Below are 24119 nucleotides of genomic sequence, written 5' to 3' on the forward strand. Positions count from 1 at the left end.
ATAAATCAAGCAGAAAAAAGAATATCAGAGATTGAAGATCAGCTTAATGAAATAAAGCATGAAGACAAGATTACAGAAAAAAGAGTGAAAATGAATGAATGAAGCCTCCAAGAAATATGAGAATATGTGAAAAGACCAAACCTATGATTGCTGTACTGAAAGTGACAGGGAGAATGGAACCAAGTTGGAAAACACACTTGAGGATATTAACCAGGAGAACTTCCCCAACCTAACAAGACGGGCCAACATTCAAATTCAGGAAATATAGAGAACACCGCTAAGACAGTCCTCAAGAAGAGCAACCCCAAGACACATAATCATCAGATTCACCAAGGATGAAACAAGGGAAAAAATGTTAAGAGCAGCCAGAGAGAAAGGTCAACCCACAAAGGATAGCCCATCAGATTAACAGCAGAACTGCCTGCAGAAACCCTACAAGCCAGAAGAGAGTGGGGGCCAATATTCAATATTCTTAAAGAAAAGAATTTTCAAGCCAGTATTTCATATCCAGACAAACCTAAGCTTCATAAGCGAAGGAGAAATAAAATCACTTACAGAAAAGCAAATACTGAGGGGTTTTGTCACCATGAGGCCTGTCTTACAAGAGCTCTTGAAGGAAGCATTAAATATGGAAAGGAAAAATTGGTAGCAGCCACTGCAAAAACAGCAAAAAATAAAAAATAGACCAATGACATTATGAAGAAACTGCATCAACTAATGTGCAAAATAACCAACTAGTATCATGATGACCAGATCAAATTCACACATAGCAATATTAACCTGAAATGTAAATGGGCTAAATGCCCCAATTAAAAGACACAGACTGGGAAATTGGATAGAGTCAAGACTCATTGGTGTGTTGTATTCAGGAGACCCATCTCACTTGCAAAGATACACATAGGCTCAAAATAAAGGGGTGGAGGAAGATCTACCAAACAAATAGGAAAAAAAATTATGCAATGGTTGCAATCCTAGTCTCTGATAAAACAGACTTTAAACCAACAAATATAAAAAAGTCAAAGAAGAGCATTACATAATGGTAAAGGGATCAATGCAACAAGAAAAGCTAACTATCCTAAATGTATATGCACCCAATACAGGGGCATCCAGATTCATAAAGCAAGTTCTTAGAGACCTACAAAGAGACTTAGACTCCCACACAATAATAGTGGGAGACTTTAATACCCACTGTCAATATTAGACAGATCAACAAGACAGAATATTAACAAGAATATTTAGGACTTGAACTCAGTTCTGGACCAAGCAGACCTAATAAATATCTAAAGAACACTCTACCCCAAATCACCAGAATCTATATTTTTTCAGTACCATATAGCACTTATTCTAAAATTGACCACATAATTGGAAGTAAACACTCCTCAGCAAATATAAAAGAACAGAAATCATAACAAATAGTCTCTCAGACCATATTGCAATCAAATTAGTACTCAAGATTAAGAAACTCACTCAAAAACACACAACTACATAAAAAATGAACAACCTGCTCCTGAATGACTACTGGGTAAATAATGAAATTAAGGCAGAAACAAAGACATTCTTTGAAACCAATGAGAACAAAGACACAATGTACCAGAATCTCTGGGACACAGCTAAAGCATTGTTTAGAGGGAAATTTATAGTACTAAATGCCCACAGGAGAAAGTGGGAAAGAGTTAAAATCAAAACCCTAACATCACAATTAAAAGAACTAGTGAAGCAAGAGGAAACAAATTCAAAAGCTAGCAGAAGACAAGAAATAACTAAGATTGGAGCAGAACTGAAGGAGATAAAGACACACTCACAAAAAAACTCTTCAAAAAAAATCAATGAATCCAGGAGTTGGTTTCTTGAAAAGCGACCACTAGCCAGACTAATAAAGAATAAAAGAGAGAAGAATCAAACAGACAAAATAAAAATGATCAAGGGGATATCACCACTGATCTCACAGAAATACAAACTACCATCAGAGAATACTATAAACACTTCTACACAAATAAACTAGAGAATCTAGAAGAAATGGATAAATTCCTGGACAAATACACCCTCCTGAGACTAAACCAGAAAGAATTCTAATCCCTGAATAGACCACTAACAAGTTCTGAAATCGAAGCAGTAATTAATAACCTACCAACCAAAAAAGTCCAGGTCGAGACAGATTCACAGCCAAATTGTACCAGAGACACAAAGAGGAGCTGGTACCATTCCTTCTAAAACTATTCCAAACAATAGAAAAAGAGGGATTCCTCCCTAACTCATTTTATAAGGCTAGCATCATCCTGATGCCAAAACCTGGCAGACACAACAAAAAAAGAAAATTTCAGGCCAATATCCCTGATGAACATCAATGTGAAAATCCTCAATAAAACACTGGCAAAACAAATCCAGCAGCACATCAAAAAGCTATCCACTACAATCAGGTCAGCTTCATCCCTGGGATGCAAGGCTGGTTCAACATGCAAATCAATAAATGTACTCCATCACATAAACAGAACCAATGACAAAAACCACATGATTATCTCAATAGATGCAGAAAAAGGTCTTCAATAAAATTCAACATCCCTTCATGCTAAAAACACTCAGTAAACTAGGCATTGATGGAACATATCTCAAAATAATAAGAGCTATTTATGACAAATGCACAGCCCATATCACAATGAATGAGCAAAAGCTGGAAGCATTACCTTTGAAAACCAGCACAAGACAAGGATGCTCTCTCACCACTCCTTTTCAATATAGTATTGGAAGTTCTGGCCAGGGCAATCAGGCAAGAGAAAGAAATAAAGTATATTCCCATAGGAAGAGAGGAACTAAAATTGTCTCTGTCTGTAGATGATATGATTATATATTTAGAAAACCCCATCATCTCAGCCCAAAAACTCCTTAAGCTGATAAGCAACTTCAGCAAAGTCTCAAGATACAAAATCAATGTGCAAAAAATCACAAGCATTCCTATACACTAATAGTAGAAAAACAGAGAGCCAAATCATTAGTGAACTCTCATTCACAATTGCTACAAAGAGAATAAAATATCTAAGAATATAACTTACAAGGGATTGAAGGACTTCTTCAAGGAGAACTACAAACCACTTCTCAAGGAAATAAGAGAGGACACAAACAAAAGGAAAAATATTACATGCTCATGGATAGAAGAATCAACATTGTGAAAATGGCCATACTGCCCAAAGTAATATATAGATTCAATACTATTCCCATCAACTTATTATTGACTTTATTAACATAATTAGAAAACAACTACCTCAAATTTTATATGGAACCAAAAAAGAGCCTGTATAGCCAAGACAATACTAAGCAAAAAGAACAAAGCTGGAGGCATCATGCTACCTGACTTCAAACAATACTACAAGGCTACAGTAACCAAAACAGCATGGTACTGTTATCAAAACAGAGATGTAGACCAATGGAACAGAACAGAGTCCTCAGAAATAACACCACCCATCTACAACCATCTGATCTTTGACAAACCTGACAAAAACAAGCAATGGGGAAATTCCATATTTAATAAATGGTGTTGGGGAAACTGGCTAGCCATATGCAGAAAGCTGAAACTAGACCCCTTCCTTATATCTTACACAAAAATTAACTCAAGATGGAGTAAAGACTTAAATGTAAGACCTAAAACCATTAAAAACCCTAGAAGTAAACCTAGGCAAAGCCATTCAGGACATAGACATGGGCAAACACTTCATGACTAAAAACACCAAAAGCAATGACAAAAAAAGCCAAAACTGACAAATGGGACCTAATTAAACTTATGAACTTCTGCACAGCAAAAGAAACTATCCTTAGAGTGAACAGGCAAATTACAGAATGGGAGAAAAATTTTGCAATCTATCCATCTGACAAGGGTCTAATATCCAAAATCTACAAGGAACTTAAATAAATTTACAAGAAAAAAATAACCCCATCAAAAAGTGGGTGAAGGATATGAACAGACACTTCTCAAAAGAAGATATTTATGCAGTCAACAAACATATGAAAAAAAGCTCATCATCACTGGTCATTAGAGAAATGCAAATCAAAACCACAATGAGATACCATCTCATGCCAGATAGAATGGTGATCATTAAAAAGTCAGGAAACAACAGATTCTGTAGAGGATGTGGAGAAATAGAAACACTTTTACAGTGTTGGTGGGAGTGTAAATTAGTTCAACAATTGTGGAAGACAGTGTGGTGATTCCTCAAGGATCTAGAACTAGAAATGTCCATTTGACCCAGCAATCCCATTACTGAGTATATACTCAAAGGATTATAAATCTTTCTACTATAAAGACACATGCACACTTATGTTGATTGCAGACTGTTCACAATAGCAAAGACTTGCAACCAACCCAAATGCCCAACAATGATAGACTAGATAAGGAAAATGTGGCACATATACACCATGAAATACTCTGCACCCATAAAAAAGGATGAGTTCATGTCCTTTGGAGGGACATGGATGAAGCTGGGAACCATCATTCTCAGCAAACTAACACAAGAACATAACACCAAACACCACATGTTCTCACTCATAATTGGGAGTTAAACAATGAGAGCACATGGGTAGAGGGAGGGAAATGTCATACACCAGGGCCTCTCCAGGGGTAGGTAGCAAGGGGAGGGATAGCATTAGGAGAAATACCTAATGTAGATGATGGATTGATGGATGCAGCAAACCATAACACATGTATGCCTATATAACAAACCTGCACGTTCACACAGGTATCCCAGAATTTAAAGTATAATAATAAAAAATTATTATTGGAGGGGGATCAAGATGGCAAAAAGGAAGTTTCTCCAGAATGCAGCTCCTACTGAATGAGACACAGAACCAGAGCAATATCTGCGCCTCCAAGTGAGGTACTGGGTTCATCCCCAAAACACTGGTTGAACAGTAGGATTAACCCCCAAAAAAGGCAACAAAAGCAGCCCAAAGGGGGCAAGCTGAGGCAAGGTGGGTCATTGCCCCACCTGCAAAGTGTATCTGGCACAGAGGATCAGGGGAGCATTGCCCCCTTGGTACTCCAAATCAGATACAGTGATTCACTCTGAGACTTCAGCAGCATATAGACCAGGAAAACACCACCTGGCTGAGAACCGCCCCAAGTTGCAGACCTGGGCAATAGCTCAGGCCTGCAGCCCTGGCCAGACCAGTACCTTGTCAGCGCAGATCAGGGTGGAAACTTGGACGAACACCGAGAAAGCTGACGAAAAGGAACTGCCTGTCCCACAGAAGGGAGAGTTAAAAGTGGGGAGGGGGATATGGCCAGATAGGCTCCACCCCAACATGATCCAGCAACTGGAATCCCTCTCCTGGGAGAGTTTCACAGCTAACACATCAGGGGGAGTGCCACCTGGGAGCAGCCAGCTCAGCAGAGGAAAAGAAGCCTGCCATTCGGAAGGCGGGGCTGAGCTGACCAGCAGAAGTGGAAAGCAGGCAAAGAATAAACAGCATCCTGGCTGAATCCAAGGCAGTCCAGCAGTGCCTCCACAGGCAGATAATGGACAGACTGTCTAGAGCGGCACACTGACACCTGCGTTAAAAAAAAAAAGAAAAGCCTCACACGGGAGAAATAACCCCAACTTTAACAGAAAGGAGGTCCATTCAGAGAAGGTGGGAAGAAACCAGCATGAAAAGGATGAAAACATCAAAGTCCAGAATGCCTTTCCTCACCAGAGAGATCACAATAACTCACCAGCATAGCAACAAAACAGATCAGAAAATATTTTGACAAGCTGACAGGAGCGGGCTTCAGAAAATGGGTAATAACAAACTTCTCTGAGCTAAAGGAACCTGTTTTAACCCAATGAAAAGAAACTAAGAACCTTGGAAAAAGATTAGATGAAATGCTAACGCAGGATTGCAGATCCCAGTGAAAATGCAGAGGGTGAGTGGACACCGCATTTCCAGACAGATTTTTATTGCCCACAGACCAGGAGATTCCCAGGTGGAGGAGCCCCACAGGTCACCAGTGCAGCTGTTCTGGCCGGCATGGCTGTTTTGCCGGCGCCCCAGCATGGCGGTTCCCAGTGCAGAGTAAACAGGACTGGGTCTGCTTCTAGCCAGCAAGGGGAGCTCCAGGAAGGCAGAGTTGCCTATTCATCTGATTAAAAAAAAGGGGACTGGAAAAGGGAGCCAGGCCAGAAGATTCCTGGGCAAAAAAGCACCACGAATCTCAGCGCCGGTGTTTCAACTGGAGCAGTGGGTCACTGCACGGGAAATAACACAGATCCCAGCACCTTTTCAACAGGCGACTGGAACACCTGGGAGACAATCGACCCTTCAACTAAAAAAAAAAGGGCTCTGATGCAGGGAGCCAGGTTATCAGGCTCAGCTGGTTCCACTCCCACACAAAAAAAAAACAAACAAAAAAACCCAGCAATTGGAAATGCTCTGGGTTGAGAGTTTCACAGCAAGCACAGCTGAACCTGGGACGGTCCAGCTCTGTGGGGGAGGGGCATCCGCCATTACCGAGGCACTCCATCACTATGGTGGTAGTCTGCCATTGCCGAGGCAGCCTGCTGTTGCCAAGGCAACCCGCCATTACAGAGAGAGTCCGCCATTACAGAGATGGGCCACCATTACCAAGGCAGTTCTAACTACACTCATATAAACAGGACTGCAGGGAAGTTCACAGGGCAGCTGGGCAGAGCCCACAGCAGCTCAGCAAAGCCTCTGCAGGCAGACACTGATTAGGCTGCCTCCTTGCTGGGCAGGGCAAGCCCTAAATAAAAAAAGGCAGCAGCACAACGGAAACTCATAAATAAAGCCCTAACTCCCTGGGACAGAACACCTGGGAAAAAAAAGGGGTTGATGAGTTCTGCTGCAGCAGACTTAAATGTACCTGCCCAGCAGCTCTGAATGAACAACAGAGCTCACAGCTCAGCACTTGAGCTCCTATAAAGGACAGACTGTCTCCTCAAGCAACTCCCTGACCCCCGTATATCCAAAGAGTCACCTCATAAAGGAGAGCTCAGACTGACATTTGGTGGGTATCCTTCAGGGACAAAGATAGCAGAAGAAGAAACTGGTAGCAACCCTTACTGTTCTGCAGCTGCTGCAGGTGATCCCCAGGCAAGCAGGGCCTGGAGTGGACCTCAGCAGTCCTACAGCAGAGGGGTCAGACTGCTAGAAGGAAAATTAAAATAGAAATAAATTCATCATCAACAAACAGAACATCCACTCAGAGACCCAATCTGAAAGTCAGCAACTACAAAGATGACAGGTGGAAAAATCCACAAAGATGGGAAGAAACCAGTGCAAAAAGGATGAAAACACCCAAAACCAGAACACCTCTCCTCCTACAAGGGATCACAACTCCTCACCAGCAAGAGAACAAGACTGGATGGAGAATGAGTGTGATGAAATGACAGAATCAGCCTTCAGAAAGTGGGTAATAAGAAAGTTCTGTGAGCTAAAAGAACATGTTCTAACCCAATGCAAAGAAACTAAGAACCTTGAAAAAAGACTTGATGAAATCCTAACGAGAATGGACAACTTAGAGAGGAATATAAGTGAATTGATGGAGCTGAAAAACACAACACGAGAACTTCGCGAAGCATGCACAAGTTTCAATAGCCGAATTGACCAAGCAGAAGAAAGGATATCAGAGGTCAAAGATCAATTCAATGAAATAAAATGAGAAGGCAAGATTAGAGAAAAAAGGGTAAAAAGGAATGAATAAAGTCTCCAAGAAATATGGGACTATGTGAAAAGACCTAACCTACGTTTGATAGGTGTACCTGAATGTGACGAAGAGAATGAATCCAAGCTGGAAAATACTCTTCAGGATATTATCCAGGAAAACTTCCCCAACCTAGCAAGGCAGGCCAATATTCAAGTCCAGGAAATACAGAGAACACCACAAAGATATTCCTCTAGAAGAGCAACCCCAAGGCACATAATCGTGAGATTCACCAGGGTTGAAAGGAGGGAGAAAATGCTAAGGGCAGCCAGAGAGAAAGGTCGGGTTACCCACAAAGGAAAGCCCATCAGAATCACAGCAGATCTCTCAGCAGAAACACTACAAGCCAGAAGAGAGTGGAGGCCAATATTCAACATCCTTAAAGAAAAGAACTTTCAACCCAGAATTTCATATCCAGCCAAACTAAGCTTCATAAGTGAAGGAAAAATAAAATCCTTTGCGAACAAGCAAGTACTCAGAGATTTCATCACCACCAGGCCTGCTTTACAAGAGCTCCTGAAAGAGGCACGACACATAGAAAGGAACAACCAGTACCAGCCACTTCAAAAACATACCAAATGGTAAAGAGCATCGACACAGTGAAGAATCTGCATCAACTAATGGGCAAAACAGCCAGCTAACATCAAAATGGCAGGATCAAATTCACACATAACGATATTAACCCTAAACGTAAATGGACTAAATGCCCCAGTCAAAAGACACAGACTGGCAAATTGCATAAAAAGCCAAAACCCATCGGTGTGCTGTATTCAGGAAACCCATCTCACATGCAAGGATACACAAAGGCTTAAAATAAAGGGATGGAGGAAGATTTACCAAGCAAATGGAGAGCAAAAAAAAGCAGGAGTTGCAATTCTCATCTCTGATAAAATAGACTTTAAAGCAACAAAGATCAAAAGAGACAAAGAAGGACATTACATAATGGTAAAAAGATCAATGCAATAAGAAGAGCTAATGATCCTAAATATATATGCACCCAATACAGGAGCACCCAGATACATAAAGTACGTTCTTAATGACTTACAAAGAGACTTAGACTCCCACACAATAATAGTGGGAGACTTTAACACCCCATTGTCAATATTAGACAGATCAACAAGACAGAAAATTAACAAGGATATCCAGGACTTGAACTCAGACCTGGACCAAGCAAACCTAACAGACATTTACAGAACCCTCCACCCCAAATCCACAGAATATACATTCTTCTCAGCACCACATCACACCTACTCTCAAATTGACCACATAATTGGAAGTAAATCACTCCTCAGCAAATGCAAAAAATGGAAATCATAACAAACAGTCTCTCAGACCACAGTGCAATCAAGTTAGAACTCAGAATTCAGAAACTAACTCAGAACCACACAGCTTCATGGAAACTGAACAACTGGCTCTTGAATGTTGACTGGATAAACACTGAAATGAAGGCAGAAATAAAGATGTTCTTCAAAACCAACGAGAATGAAGACACAACATACCAGAATCTCTGGGACACATTTAAAGCAGTCTCTAGAGGAAAATATATAGCAATAAGTGCCCTCATGAGAAGCAAGGAGAGATCTAAAATTGACACCCTATCATCAAAATTGAAAGAGCTAGAGGAGCAAGATAAAAAAAAACTCAAAAGCTAGCAGAAGACAAGAAATAACTAACATCAGAGCAGAACTGAAGGAGATAGAGACACAAAAAAACCCTTCAAAAATCAATAAATCCAGGAGCTGGTTTTTCGAAAAGATCAACAAAATAGACAGACCACTAGCCAGATTAATAAAAAAGAAAAGAGGGAATAACCAAATAGATGCAATAAAAAACGATAAATGGGATATCACCACAGATTCCACAGAAATTCAAACCACCATCAGAGATTATTACAAACAACTCTATGCACATAAACTAGAAAACCTGGAAGAAATGGATAAATTCCTGGACACTTGCCTCCTCCCAAGCCTAAACCAGGAAGAAGTCAAAACCCTGAATAGACCAATAACAAGGACTGAAGTCGAGGCAGCAATTTAGAGCCTACCACCCAAAAAAAGCCCAGGTCCAGATGGGTTCACAGCCGAATTCTACCAGACATACAAAGAGGAGCTGGTACCATTCCTTCTGAAACTATTCCAAATAATCCAAAAAGAGGGAATCCTTCCCAAATCATTTTATGAGACCAACGTCATCCTGATACCAAAACCCGGCAGAGATTCAACAAGAAAAGAAAACTACAGGCCAATATCCATGATGAACATAGATGCAAAAATCTTCAATAAAATACTGGCAAGCTGATTGCAACAGCACATCAAAAAGCTTATCCACCATGATCAAGTAGGATTCATCCCAGGGATGCAAGACTGGTTCAACATACGCACGTCTATAAACGTAATTCACCACATAAACAGAACCAAAGACAAAAATCACATGATTATCTCAATTGATGCAGAGAAGGCCTTTGACAAAATTCAACAGCGCTTTATGCTAAAATACCTCAATAAACTAGGTATTGACGGAACATATCTCAAAATAATAAAAGCTATTTATGACAAACCAACAGCCAATATCATACTGAATGGGCAAAAAGTGAAGCATTCCCTTTGAAATCTGGCACTAGACAAGGATGCCCTCTCTCACCATTCCTATTCAATATAGTACTGGAAGTTCTAGCCAGAGCAATCAGGCAAGAAAAAGAAATAAAGGGTATTCGAATAGGAAAGGAGGAAGTCAAATTGTCTCTATTTGCAGACAACATGATTGTATATCTAGAAGACCCCATCATCTCAGCCCAAAATCTCCTGAAAGTGATAAACAACTTCAGCAAAGTCTCAGGATACAAAATCAATATGCAAAAATCACCAGCATTCCTATACACCAATAACAGACTTAAAGAGAGGCAAATCAAGAATGAACTGCCATTCACAATTGCTACAAAGAGAATAAAATACCTAGGAATACAACTAACAAGGAATGTAAAGGACCTCTTCAAGGAGAACTACAGACCACTGCTCAATGAAATAAGAGAAGATACAAACAGATGGAGAAACATTGCATGTTCATGGTTAGGAAGAATCAATATCATGAAAATGGCCATACTGCCCAAAGTAATTTACAGATTTAACCCTATCCCCATCAAGCTACCAATGACCTTCTTCACAGAACTGGAAAAAACCACCTTAAACTCTATATGGAACCAAAAGAGAGCCCGCATAGCCAAGTCAATTCTAAGCAAAAAGAACAAAGTGGGAGGCATCACACTACTGGACTTCAAACTATACTACAAGGCTACAGTAATCAAAACAGCATGGTACTGGCAAAACAGAGATATAGACCAATGGAACAGAACAGAGGCCTCAGAGTCAACGTAACATATCTACAACCAACCGATCTTTGACAAACCTGACAAAAACAAGCAATGGGGAAAAGATTCCCTGTTTAATAAATGGTGTTGGGAAAACTGGCTAGCCACGTGCAGAAAGCAGAAACTGGACCCCTTCCTGACACCTTACACTAAAATTAACTCCAGGTGGATTAAAGACTTAAACATAAGACCTAACACCATTAAAACCCTTGAAGAAAATCTAGGCAAAACCATTCAGGACACAGGCATAGGCAAGGATTTCATGACCAAAACACCAAAAGCATTGGCAACAAAAGCCAAAATAGACAAATGGGACCTAATCAAACTTCACAGCTTCTGCACGGCAAAAGAAACAGTCATTAGAGTGAATCAGCAGCCAACAGAATGGGAAAAAATTTTTGCAGTTTACCCATCTGACGAAGGGCTGATATCCAGAATTTACAAAGAACTAAAACAGATTTACAAGTAAAAACAAACAAGTGAAGGATATGAACAGACACTTTACAAAAGAAGACATACATGAGGCCAACAAACATATGAAAAAATGCTCATCATCACTGGTCATTAGAGAAATGCAAATCAAAACTACATTGAGATACCATCTCACGCCAGTTAGAATGGTGATCATTAAAAAATCTGGAGACAACAGATGCTGGAGAGGATGTGGAGAAATAGGAACACTTTTACACTGTTGGTGGGAGTGTAAATTAGTTCAACCATTGTGGAAGACAGTGTGGCGATTCCTCAAGGACCTAGAAATAGAAATTCCATTTGACCCAGCAATTCCATTACTGGGTATATATCCAAAGTATTATCAATCGTTCTACTATAAGGACACATGTACACGAATGTTCATTGCAGCACAGTTTACAATAGCAAAGACCTGGAACCAACCCAAGTGCCCATCAATGATAGACTGGACAGGAAAAATGTGGCACATATACACCATGGAATATTATGCAGCCATCAAAAACGATGAGTTCATGTCCTTGGTAGGGACATGGATGGACCTGGAAACCATCATTCTCAGCAAACTGACACAAGAACACAAAATCAAACACCACATGTTCTCACTCAAAGGTGGGTGTTGAACAATGAGAACACATGGACACAGGGAGGGGAGCACTACACACTGGGGTCTGTTGGGGGGGAAATAGGGGAGGGACAGCAGGGGGTGGGGAGTTGGGGAGAGATAGCATGGGGAGAAATGCCAGATATAGGTGAAGGGGAGGAAGGCAGCAAATCACATTGCCACATGTGTACCTATGCAACAATCTTGCATGTTCTTCACATGCACCCCAAATCCTAAAATGCAATAAAAAAAGTTAGAAAATAAAAAACATAGCTCGAGAACTTCGTGAAGCATATACAAGTTTCAATAGCCAAATCAATCGGGCAGAAGAAAGGATATCAGAGATTGAAGATCAACTCAACGAAATAAAAAGAGAAGGCAAGGAAAGAGAAAAATGAGTGACAAGAAATGAACAAAACCTCCAAGAAATATGGGATTATGTGAAAAGACCTAATCTATGCTTGATTGGTGTACCTGAAGAGGACAGGGAAAATGAATCCAAGCTGGAAAACACTCTTCAAAATATTATCCAGGAGAACTTCCGCAACCTAGCAAAGCAGACCAACATTCAAATACAGGAAATACAAAGAACACCACAGAGATACTCTTCAAGAACAGCAACCCTCAGGCACACAATTGTCATATTTACCAGGGTTGAAATGAAGGAAAAAAATGCTAAGGGCAGCCAGAGAGAAAGGTTAGGTCACCCACAAAGGGAAGCCCATCAGACTCACAGCAGATCTCTCAGCAGAAATCCTACAAACCAGAAGAGATTGGGGGCCAATATTCAACATCCTTAAAGAAAAAAACTTTAAACCCAGAATCTCATATCCAGCCAAACAGCTTCATAAGCGAAGGAGAAATAAAACCCTTTATGGGAAATTACTGAGAGATTTCATTGCCATCATACCTGCCCTACAAGAGCTCCTGAAAGAAACACTAAGCACAGAAAAATAAATCCAGTATCAGCCACTGCAAAAATGAACCAAATGGCAACGGCCAATGATGCAATGAGGAACCTGCATCAACCAACAGGCAAAAGAAACAATCAGTAACAAAATGGCAGGATCAAATTCACACATAACAATATTAACATTAAATGTTAATGGCCTAAATGCCCCAATCAAAAGACACAGACTGGCAAACTGGGTAAAAAGTCAAGACCCATTGGTGTGCTGATTCAGGAGACCCATATCATGTGCAAAGACACACATAGACTCAAAATAAAGGGATGGAAGAAGATTTATGAAGGAAATGGAGAGCAAAAAAAAAAAAAAAGCAGGAGTTGCAATTCTAGTCTCTGATAAAATGGACTTTAAACCAACAAAGATCAAAAGAGACAAAGAAGGGCATTACATAATGGTGAAAGGATCAATACAAAAAGAAGAGCTAAATATCTTAAATATACATGCACCTAATACAGGAGCACCTAGATAGATAAAGCAAGTTCTTAATGATGCACAAAGAGACTTAGACACCTGCACAATAATAGTGGGAGACTTTAACACTCCACTGTCAGCATTAGACAGATCAATGAGACAGAAAATCAACAAGGATATCCAGGACTTGAATGCAGAACTGGAATAAGTGGACCTAATAGACATCTACAGAATTCTCCCACCCAAATCCACAGAATATACATTCTTCTCAGCACCACAATGCACCTACTCTAAAATTCAACACATAATTGGAAGTAAATCATTCCTCAGCAAATGCAAAAGAACAAAAATCATAGCAAACAGTCTCTCAGACCAAAGTGCAATCAAATTAGATCTCAGGATAAAGAAACAAACTCAAAACTGCACAACTTCATGGAAACTGAATAACTGCCTCCTGACTGTTGACTGTATAAACAATGAAATGAAAGCAGAAATAAAGATGTTCTTCAAAACCAGCAAAAATGAAGACACAATGTACCAGCATCTCTGGGACACATTCAAAGCAGTGTCTACAGGGAAATTTATAGAAATAAATGCCCACATGAGAAATGGGGAAAGATCTAAAATCGACACCCTATGGTCAAAATTGAAAGAACTAGAGGAGCAAGATCAAAACAAAAAAAAAACTCTAAAGCTAGTAGAAAACAAGAAATAATGATCAGAGCAGAACTGAAGGAGTTAAAGACACAAAAAACTCTTCAAAAAAAACACAATAAATCCAGGAGCTGCTTTTTTGAAAAGATCAACAAAATAGACAGACCATTAGCCAGAATAATAAAAAAGAAAGGAGAGAAGAATCAAATAGATGCAATAAAAAATGATAAAGGGGATATCACCACCATTCCACAGAAATACAAACCACCATTAGAGATTACTACAAACAACTCTATGCACATAAACCTGTAAACCTGGAAGAGATGGATAAATTTCTGGACACTTTCACCCTCCCAATAATAAACCAGGAAGAAGTTGAAACCCTGAATAGACCAATAACAAGGGCTGAAGTTGAGGCAGCAATTAATAGCCTACCAGCCAAAAAAAGCCCAGGTCCAGACAGGTTCACAACCGAATTCTACCAGACATACAAAGAGGAGCTGGTACCATTCCTTCTGAAACTATTCCAAACAATACAAAAAGAGGGAATCCTCCCAATTCATTTTATGAGGCCAACATCATTCTGATACCAAAACCTGGCAGAGTCACAACTAAAAAAGAAAACTTTAAGGCCAATCTCCATGATGAACATAGATGCAAAAATCTTCAATAAAATACTGGCAAACTGATTGCAATAGCACATCAAAAAGCTTATCCATCATGATCAAGTAGGTTTCATCCGGGGATGCAAGGCTGGTTCAACACATGCAAATCTATAAACATAATCCACCACATAAACAGAACCAAAGACAAAAACCACATGATTATCTCAATAGATGCAGAGAAGGCCTTTGACAAAATTCAGCAGCCCTTTATACTAAAACTCTCAATAAACTAGGTATCGATGGAATGTATCACAAAATAATAAAAGCTATCTATGACAAACTCACAGCCAATATCATACTGAATGGGCAAAACTGGAAGCATTCCCTTTGAAATCAGACACTAGACAAGGATGCCCTATCTCACCACTCTTATTCGATATAGTACTGGAAGTTCTAGCCAGAGCAATCAGGCAAGAAAAAGAAATAAAGGGTATTGAATTAGGAAAAGAGGAAGTCAAATTGCCTCTATTTGCAGATGACATGGTTGTATATTTAGAAGACCCCATCATCTCAGCCCAAACTCTCCTGAAACTGACAGGCAACTTCAGCAAAGTCTCAGGATACAAAATCAATGTGCAAAAATCACAAGCATTCCTATACACCAATAACAGACAAACAGAGCTCTAAATCAAGAGCGAACTCTCATTCACAATTGCTACAAGAATAATAAAATATATAGGAATACAACAAAGGAGGTAAAGGACCTCCTCAAGGAGAACTACAAACCACTGCTCAAGGAAATAAGAGAAGACACAAACAGATAGAAAAACATTCCATGCTTATGGTTAGGAATAATCAATATCATGAAAATGGCCATACTGCTCAAAGTAATTTATTGATTTAATGCTATCCCCATCAAACTACCAATGACCTCCTTCATAGAACTGGAAAAAAACACTTTAAACTTCATATGGACCCAAAAAAAGAGCTGGCATAGCCAAGACAATCCTAAGCAAAAAGAACAAAGTTGACAGCATTAGACTGCCAGACTTCAAGCTATACTACAAGGCAACAGTAATCAAAACAGCATGGTACTGGTATCAAAACAGAGATATAGACCAATGGAACAGAGCAGAGGCTTCCAGAGCAACACCACACACCTACAACCATCTGGTCTTTGACAAACCTGTCAAAAACAAGCAATGGGGAAAGGATCCCCTGTTTAATAAATGGTGTTGGGAAAATTGGCTAGCAATGTGCAGAAAGCAGTAACTGGACCCCTTCCTGACACCTTACACTAAAATAAACTCCAGATGGATTAAGGACTTAAACATAAGACCTAACACAATAAAAACTCTAGAAGAAAACCTAGGCAAAATCATTCAGGACATAGGCATAGGCAAGGACTTCATGACTAAAACACCAAAAGCAATGGCAACAAAAGCCAAAATAGACAAATGGCATCTAATTAAACTTCAGAGCTTCTGTACAGCAAAAGAAACAATCATTAGAGTGAATCGGCAACCAACAGAATGTGAAAAAATTTTGCAATCTACCCATCTGACAAAGGGCTAATATCCAGAGTCTACAAAGAGCTAAAACAGATTTACAGGAAAAACAAACCAACCAACCCAGCCAAAAGTGGGTGAAGGACAAGATCACTTTTCAAAAGAAGACGTATATGAAGCCAACAAACATATGAAGAAATACTCATCATCACTGGTTATCAGAGAAATGCAAATCAAAACTACATCGAGATACCATCTCACGCCAGTTAGAATGGTGATCATTAAAAAACCTGGAGACGGATGCTGGAGAGGATGTGGAGAAATAGGAACACTTTTACACTGTTTATGGGAGTGTAAATTAGTTCAACCATTGTGGAAGACAGTGTGGCGATTCTCAAGGATCTAGAAATGGAAATTCCATTTGACCCAGCAATCCCATTACTGGGTATATACCCAAAGGACTATAAATAATTCCTCTATAAAGACACATGTACATGCATGTTCATTGAGGCACTGTTTACAATAGCAAAGACCTGGAACTAACTCAAATGCCTATCAATGATAGTCTGGACAAAGAAAATGTGGCACATACACACCATGGAATACTATGCAGCCATAAAAAAAGATGAGTTTGTGTCCTTTGTAGGGACATGGATGAACCTCTCAGCAAACTGACACAAGAACAGAAAATCAAACACCACATATTCTCACTCATAGGCAGTTGTTGAACAATGAGAACACATGAACACAGAGAGGGCAACATCACACACTGGGGTCCATTGGTAGGGGGAGCTAGGGGAGGGATAGTGGGAGGGAGTGTGGGAAGAGAGAGCATGGGGATAAATGTCAGGTATAGGTGATGGGGGGATGTTGGCACCAAACCACCTTGCCATGAATGTACCTATGCAACAATCTTGCATGATCTGCACATGTACCCCAGAATCTAAAGTACAATAAAAAAATTATTATTACTAAATCCACTATGAACACTCATATACAAGCCTTTAAGCTAACATGTGTTTACATTTCTCTCTCCCTCTTTTTTTTTTTTTTTTTTTCCCAGACAAGGCCTTGCTCTGTTGCCTAGGCTGGAGTGCAGTTGTGAGATCATAACTCACTGCAGCGTTCACCTCCTTGGCTCAAACAATTCTCCTACTTCAGCCTCCTTAGTATCTGGTATTACAGGCACAAGACACCATGCCCCACTAGTTTTTGTATTTTTTGTAGAGGTGGGTTTCACCGTGTTACCCAGGCTGGTCTTGAATTCCTGGTCTCAAGCAGTCCTTTCACCTTGGCCTCCTGAAGTGCTGGGATTACAAACATGAGCCACTGCACCCAGCCTGTTTTCACCTCTCTTGAGTAGATACCTAGAAGTGGGACTGCTGGACTAGACATCAAGTCCATGTTTAGTTTTATAAGAAACTGCAAACTATTTTCTAATTTTGGCTATACCATTTTTCATACCCATCGGCAATATATGGGTGTTTTAATTATTTGACATTCTTATCAACATTGCCAGTCTTTCAATTTTAGGCATTCTTGTGAGTATATAGAGATACATAATAGTGGCTTTAATTTTCATTTCCCTAATTACCAATGATCCTGAGCATCTTTCCTGTACTTACTTTCCCTCTGTATATCTTTTTTAGTCAAAGAAGATGCCTTCAAATCTTTTACCAATTTTAAAAAATTGAGCTATTTGTCTTCTTATTACTGAGTACTCTGTATATTCCAGATAAATGTCCTTTATCAAATATGTTTTTTTCAAATATTTTTCTCAGACTGTGGCTTGTCTTTTTAGTTTCTTAACAACAAAGAAAGGTTTTCAACAACAAAACCACTGGTACATGTGTGAACACTCAAATTTTTCAGATCTCAATCTCTTCACATTTAAAATGAGCTCTTTAGGAAAATGTTCTTTGTTTTCTTTAATAATGACTTGATTGAGATATATTTTATAAGCTTTAAAATTCACCCTTTTAAAGTGTACAGATCAATGTCTTTTAGTTTATTCACAGAATTGTGCAACCATCATTATCATGTTATTTCAGAATATTGTCATCATTCCAGAAAGAAACTCTGTGCTCATTAGCAGTCATTCTCTATCCCCCTCTTCTGCCAGCAATGGGCAGCCATAATTTACTTTCTGTCTCAATGGATTTACCTACTCTGGATATTTCATATAAAAGGAATCATCCCATATTTGGTATTTTGTGTCTAGCATCTTTCACCTAGCATAATGCTTTCAAGGTTCATCCACGTTGCAGCATGTATCGGTACTTCTTCTTTATTGCTGAATAATATTCCATTGTATGGATATACATTTTATTTGCCCCTGCATCAGTTGATAGACATTTGGGCCATTTCCACTTTTTGGTTATAATGAATAATGCTGCTATGACCATTTGTATACAAGTTTTTATATGGACATATTTTAAATTATCTTAAAAATTAAACTTGCTGGTCAGAATGAAATTGCTGGGGCATAGGGCAACTCTATTTTTAACATTTTGTGGAACTACCAAATGGATTTCAAAAGTGGCTGCCTATTTCACATTCCCACCAGCAAGGTATGAGAGTTCAGTTTCTCCACATTCTTGCTAACCCTTGTTTATATTGTTTCTTAAAAAAAAAAAAGGCAGCTATCCTAGTAAGTATGAAGTGATACTATATCTTGTGGTTTTGACTTGCATTTCTCTAATGATGCTGAGCATCTTTCATGTGCTTATTGGCCATTTGTATATCTCCCTTGGAAAAATGTCCATTCAAATTCTTTCCTCTTTTTAAAAATGGGTTGTCTTTTTCTTATTGAGTTGTAAGTTATTTTTACATTCTAAGTAAAACTCCCTTATCAAATATATAATTTGCAAATATTTTCTTTCATTCTGTGGTTTGCCTTTTTACTTTTTTGATTGTATCTTTTGGCACAAATTTTTTTTTATTTTTTATTTTTTATTGCATTTTAGGCTTTGGGGTACATGTGAAGAACATGCAAGATTGTTGCATAGGTGCATATGTGGCAGTGTGATTTACTGCCTTCCTCCCCTTCACCTATATGTGTCATTTCTCCCCATGCTATCTCTCCCCAACTCCCCATCCCCCACTGTCCCTCCCCTATTTCCCCCCAACAGACCCCAGTGTGTAGTGCTCCCCTCCCTGTGTCCATGTGTTCTCATTGTTCAACACCCACCTTTGAGTGAGAACATGTGGTGTTTGATTTTGTGTTCTTGTGTCAGTTTGCTGAGAATGATGGTTTCCAGGTCCATCCATGTCCCTACCAAGGACATGAACTCATCGTTTTTGATGGCTGCATAATATTCCATGGTGTATATGTGGCACAAATATTTTTAATTTTGATAAAGTCCAATTTATCTCTTTATTCTTTGATTGTTTGTGCTTTTGGTGACATATTTAAGAAACCATTGCCTAATACAGGATTACAAAGATTTATGTTTTCTTCTAAAAGCTTTGCAGTTTTAGCTGTTACATTTAGGTCTTTGATCCATTTTGAGTTAAATTTTGTATATTTCTAGCATGTATCTATAAGGAGAAAAAATAAAAATAAATTTGTATGTGCTGTGAGGTAGGAATCCAACTTCATTCTTTTGTATGTGGATATCAACTGTCTCAACATTATTTACTAAAAATACTGCTCATTTTCCATTAAACTGTCTTGGAACCCTTGTCAAAATCAACTGATCATAAATGTAATGATCTATTGCTATACTCTATACCATTGATCCATGTGTGTAGCCTTATGCTCGTACCACATTGTCTTGATTATTATAGTTTGCCATAAGTTTTGAAATCACAAAGTATGAGTCCTCTGACTGTTCTTCTTCAGAGCTGCTTTGAATGGGCAATGTTCTTTAAGTTTATTTGACTCTAACTTCTATGAGGTAAGCATTTAAGGAGAATTTATCATGTATCTGAAACTGACGTGTGTGTGTGTGTGTGTGTGTGTGTATCTCATTTAATCATCACAAAAACCCTGTAAGTTAGTATTAGAATGTTATTAGTTCATATTTTTAGCATCTCTTATGTGGCAGGCATTGCAGATACAGAAGCTAGGAATGCTAAGATGCAACATGATAACTGGTTTTTGTTGTTTTTTTGTGAGTATTTTTGAGACAGATCTCACTCTGTCACCAAGGCTTTATTGCAGTGGCCTGTTCTTGGCTCATTGCAGTCTCTACCTCCTGGACTCAGGTGATCCTCCCACTTCAGCCTCCCAAGTAGCTGGGACTACAGGTACATGCCATCACACCCAGCTAGTTTTTTATTTGTTGTAGTGAGTGGGGGTCTCCCTATGTTGTCCAGGCTGGTCTCAAATTCCTGAGCTCAAGCAATCCACCTGCCTCGGCCTCCTAGACCATTGAGATTACAGGTGTGAGCCACCGCATCTGGCCCTCATGATATCTGTTATCACACAAGAGGGAATTGAGGCTCAGAAAGGTGAGAGGCTTTTCCAAACAGCCTGGGTGAATTAGAATGCAATTCTTTTAACTCTAAGTCCTGTAGTGTTTCCACAACTACAAGACTAATAGGTGGTTCCTTGTGTGCAGTTCTCCAGCTTCTGCTACACTTTCTCTCTGACCTGGGCTAGGTGAGTGGCCACCTGAATGGCATGAGGGAGAGGATAAATACTGGATCTTACAGCATTCTCCATTTGATGGTAGATCATTCAATTAAATATTCGTTTAAAGAATATTTCTTAAAGGCCTCCTACATGCCAACAATTAATGATATACTCCAGACCAGATGTTACCACTGCCTTCATGAAGTTCACTTTCTTTCATTAGAGACATGGCATAAGGAATTTCCTAAATAATACAATAATTATAAAAAATAATTGCAGATTGCTATAAAGAAAAAGAAAAATGTACCATAATTTAGAAAACCAGAGACAACTACTTGAGACAGGGGTTTCACAGAAAGCCTCTTTAAAGAGTTAAAATTGTGTCAAGTCATGAAGAATAAGGGAGAATTTGCCCTATCGAGAGTATTGCAAGCAAAGAATGCACAACAACAAAGTCCCTGAGGCAGGAAAGAGCTAAGTGTACCCTAGGAATCAATAGAAAGCTAATGTGACCAGAGTATACTGAGGACAGGTAAGCAGGCAGTGTCACAGCGTTACTCAAGAGCTGCTTTACCCAAAGTCCAGTGGAAAACCATTAAATGATTTTAAACCAAAGATGGTTGTAATCTCATTTACAATTTTAAAAGCTCACTCTGGCCAGTGTGTGTAGAATGGATTTAGCACATAGGGTAAATAAAAGCAGAATCAGGAAGTCTAATTAGGAGGTTACTCCAGCTGCCAAAATTAAAGGAGGGTGTCTTTGACTACACTGACACTAGTGGAAATAAATGGAGAGAGCCAGACACGGTGACACATGCCTGTTGTCTCAGTTACTCGAAGGCTGAAGTAGGGAGATCACTTGAACACAGGAGTTTGAGACCAGCTTTGGCAACATAGTGAGACACTATCTCAAATTTAAAAAGAAAAAAGAAAGAAAAATAAATCAATATATGTGAATAGACTCTCTATATACTTTGGAAGTGAATTAACTGGTTTACATTCAAGTTTCTGGCTTTAATAACTCACTGCATAGTAGCACAATTTGCTGAAATGATGAAGAGTCAGAGAAGATGAGAATATGTAGGCAAAAATAAAAATTAAAAAAGTCTTCAAGAATTCTATTTAGACATGTTAAATTTGAAATTCCTAGAAAATGCCCAAATGGCAAAATCAATAGGCATTTAGGATAAAGGTCAGGTTCTTCCAGCAAGAGAGGCAGCTGAGAAAGAGGGCTTACTATCAAGGAAACTTGGCACTTCGGGTGTGGGGCAAGTGTCTGATAAAGAAGGTCATTATTTTGAGGAGCACAGAGAAACAAGAACCAACAATTAATGTTGCTGTTTCAGCTCATCTTAGCAAATATTTTCTGAGTGGCCATAGGGACCACTGTGAGGCTACTCCCAGGTAATAGAAAGAGGCATGAACTTGAAGAGAGAAGACATGGTTCAAAGGCTGGTTACTTTGGCAAAGTTTAAACTTTGATCTTTGTTGAGTGGTTGTGAAAACTAAATGGAATAATTCACATGAAAGCATCTGGCTATATAAATATAGGTTAATATTATACATTGTGGGAGTTAGCATTATTATGAGAAATCAATATGGATAATGCTGGATAAATACTGCTTTTTTACAAATAACCAATGACTTTGTTGATGGCTTAACATAACCAGAATAGATTTAGTTTACCCCAGACAGGCAAGCTCTTGCATTACCCAGGTGAAGCAGATCAGGACAAACTGACATAAAGGAGACTGATGGGAGGCTGGACACGGTAGCTCATGCCTGTAATCCCAGCACTTTGGGAGTCTGAGACGGGTGGATCACTTAAGGTCAGGAGTTTGAGACCTGCCTGGCCAACACGGTGAAACATCGTCTCCACTAAAAATACGAAAATTAGCCAGGTGTGATGGCATGCACGTGTAATCCCAGCTACTTGGGAGGCTGAGGCACAAGAATCACTTGAACCTGGGAGGCAGAGGTTGCAGTGAGCCAAGATCATGCCACTGCACTCCAGCCTAGATGACAGAGCAAGACTCCAACTCAAAAACAAATAAATAAAAAGGAGACTGCTGAGACTGTGTATGCTGAGCTCCCATGGGGGTGTTGCTCCAAGCAACACCCCTCAGAATCAATAAGCCTCAGCAGATCTTTACCCTGATTGCCTGTGACCATGACTAACCGCCACAGCTTGATTACAATGACTGCAACCTCCTTGCCATTGCATCTCAAATACATCTGTGTTATCGGTACATCTTGTACCTTCTTTAAGAGCCCACCTGTCAGCATTAGTTCACAACCTGGTAATACATGCCAGTGATGGTTTACGTTTTGTCCTATACAATCACATAGACTTGCTGATTCAACAAAATAGCTTTTTTTTAAAACCTCTTCACTCCACCCATGTAGAACAACTCAATTTTTTCTCAAACACCATGTACTTTAACATTGCCAAACCTTTGTTCTTACAAAGATTCCTTTGGCCTAGAATGTCCCCACTACTCATCCTCCTGCTGATCTACTATTTATACTTATAAATAAATGTGGGCTCAAACAAATGTAAATTATCATTTCTCCTTAAAACACTAGATGGAATTCATTACATCCTCATCTATATTTTCATTTCACTCTATTTATAATTCAATGTACTTATTCAGCAAATATTTATAGAATGCCTGCTGAATGCCAGAACTCTTTAAAAAATTTTCTTTTTTTCTTTTTTTTTTTTTTAAATCAGGGGAAAGCATGAACACAGTTCCCCACAACCACAAATTATGCAGTCGAGTTTCCCACATTTGGGGAAATTGCAGGGGTCAGCACATCCGGAGTGCAATGGATAAGCCTTGCCCTGGAAAAACCATCATCGTGATCATGGTATCTCCCCTGCCAGGTAAGTATGAGAATGTCAGAACTCTTTAAGATGCAAAGGACAGAAACCCAATCCAAATAGCTTAAACAAACCAGCTCACCATGTTTTCAATCTCACCTATTTTTCCATTCTACTTTATTTATAAATTAATATACTTATTCAATAAATATTTATAGAATTCTGCTGCATGTCAGGACTCTAAGATGCAAATAACAGAAACTAAAATTCCAGTAGCGTAAACAAACTCACTCACCTAACTAAAAAGTGTAAGGAAAAACATGATGAAATCTCAGGCTGATTAGGTTAAGTTCCCTAGAAATAGAGCCTGAGAGAGGGATTCTTATGACAATGATTTATTAAAGGAACACTTTCAGGAAAAGGTGCATGAGGGAAATAGGATAGTGC

General features: G+C 39.2%; 1 non-coding gene across 1 annotated transcript; it reads right to left on the bottom strand.

Annotated features, from left to right (window-relative positions):
- Positions 1-23579: 23579 nt before the first annotated feature.
- On the bottom strand, positions 23580-23743 carry LOC135270352 (U1 spliceosomal RNA). Its single transcript, XR_010338507.1, has one exon. It is a non-coding gene; the product is annotated as a U1 spliceosomal RNA (small nuclear RNA).
- Between the last annotated feature and the right edge of the window lie 376 nt (positions 23744-24119).

This window comes from Aotus nancymaae, unplaced genomic scaffold (assembly GCF_030222135.1).
Source record: "Aotus nancymaae isolate 86718 unplaced genomic scaffold, 86718_ANA_hifiasm-v0.15.2.pri h1tg000059l, whole genome shotgun sequence".
Classification (NCBI taxonomy): domain Eukaryota; kingdom Metazoa; phylum Chordata; class Mammalia; order Primates; family Aotidae; genus Aotus; species Aotus nancymaae.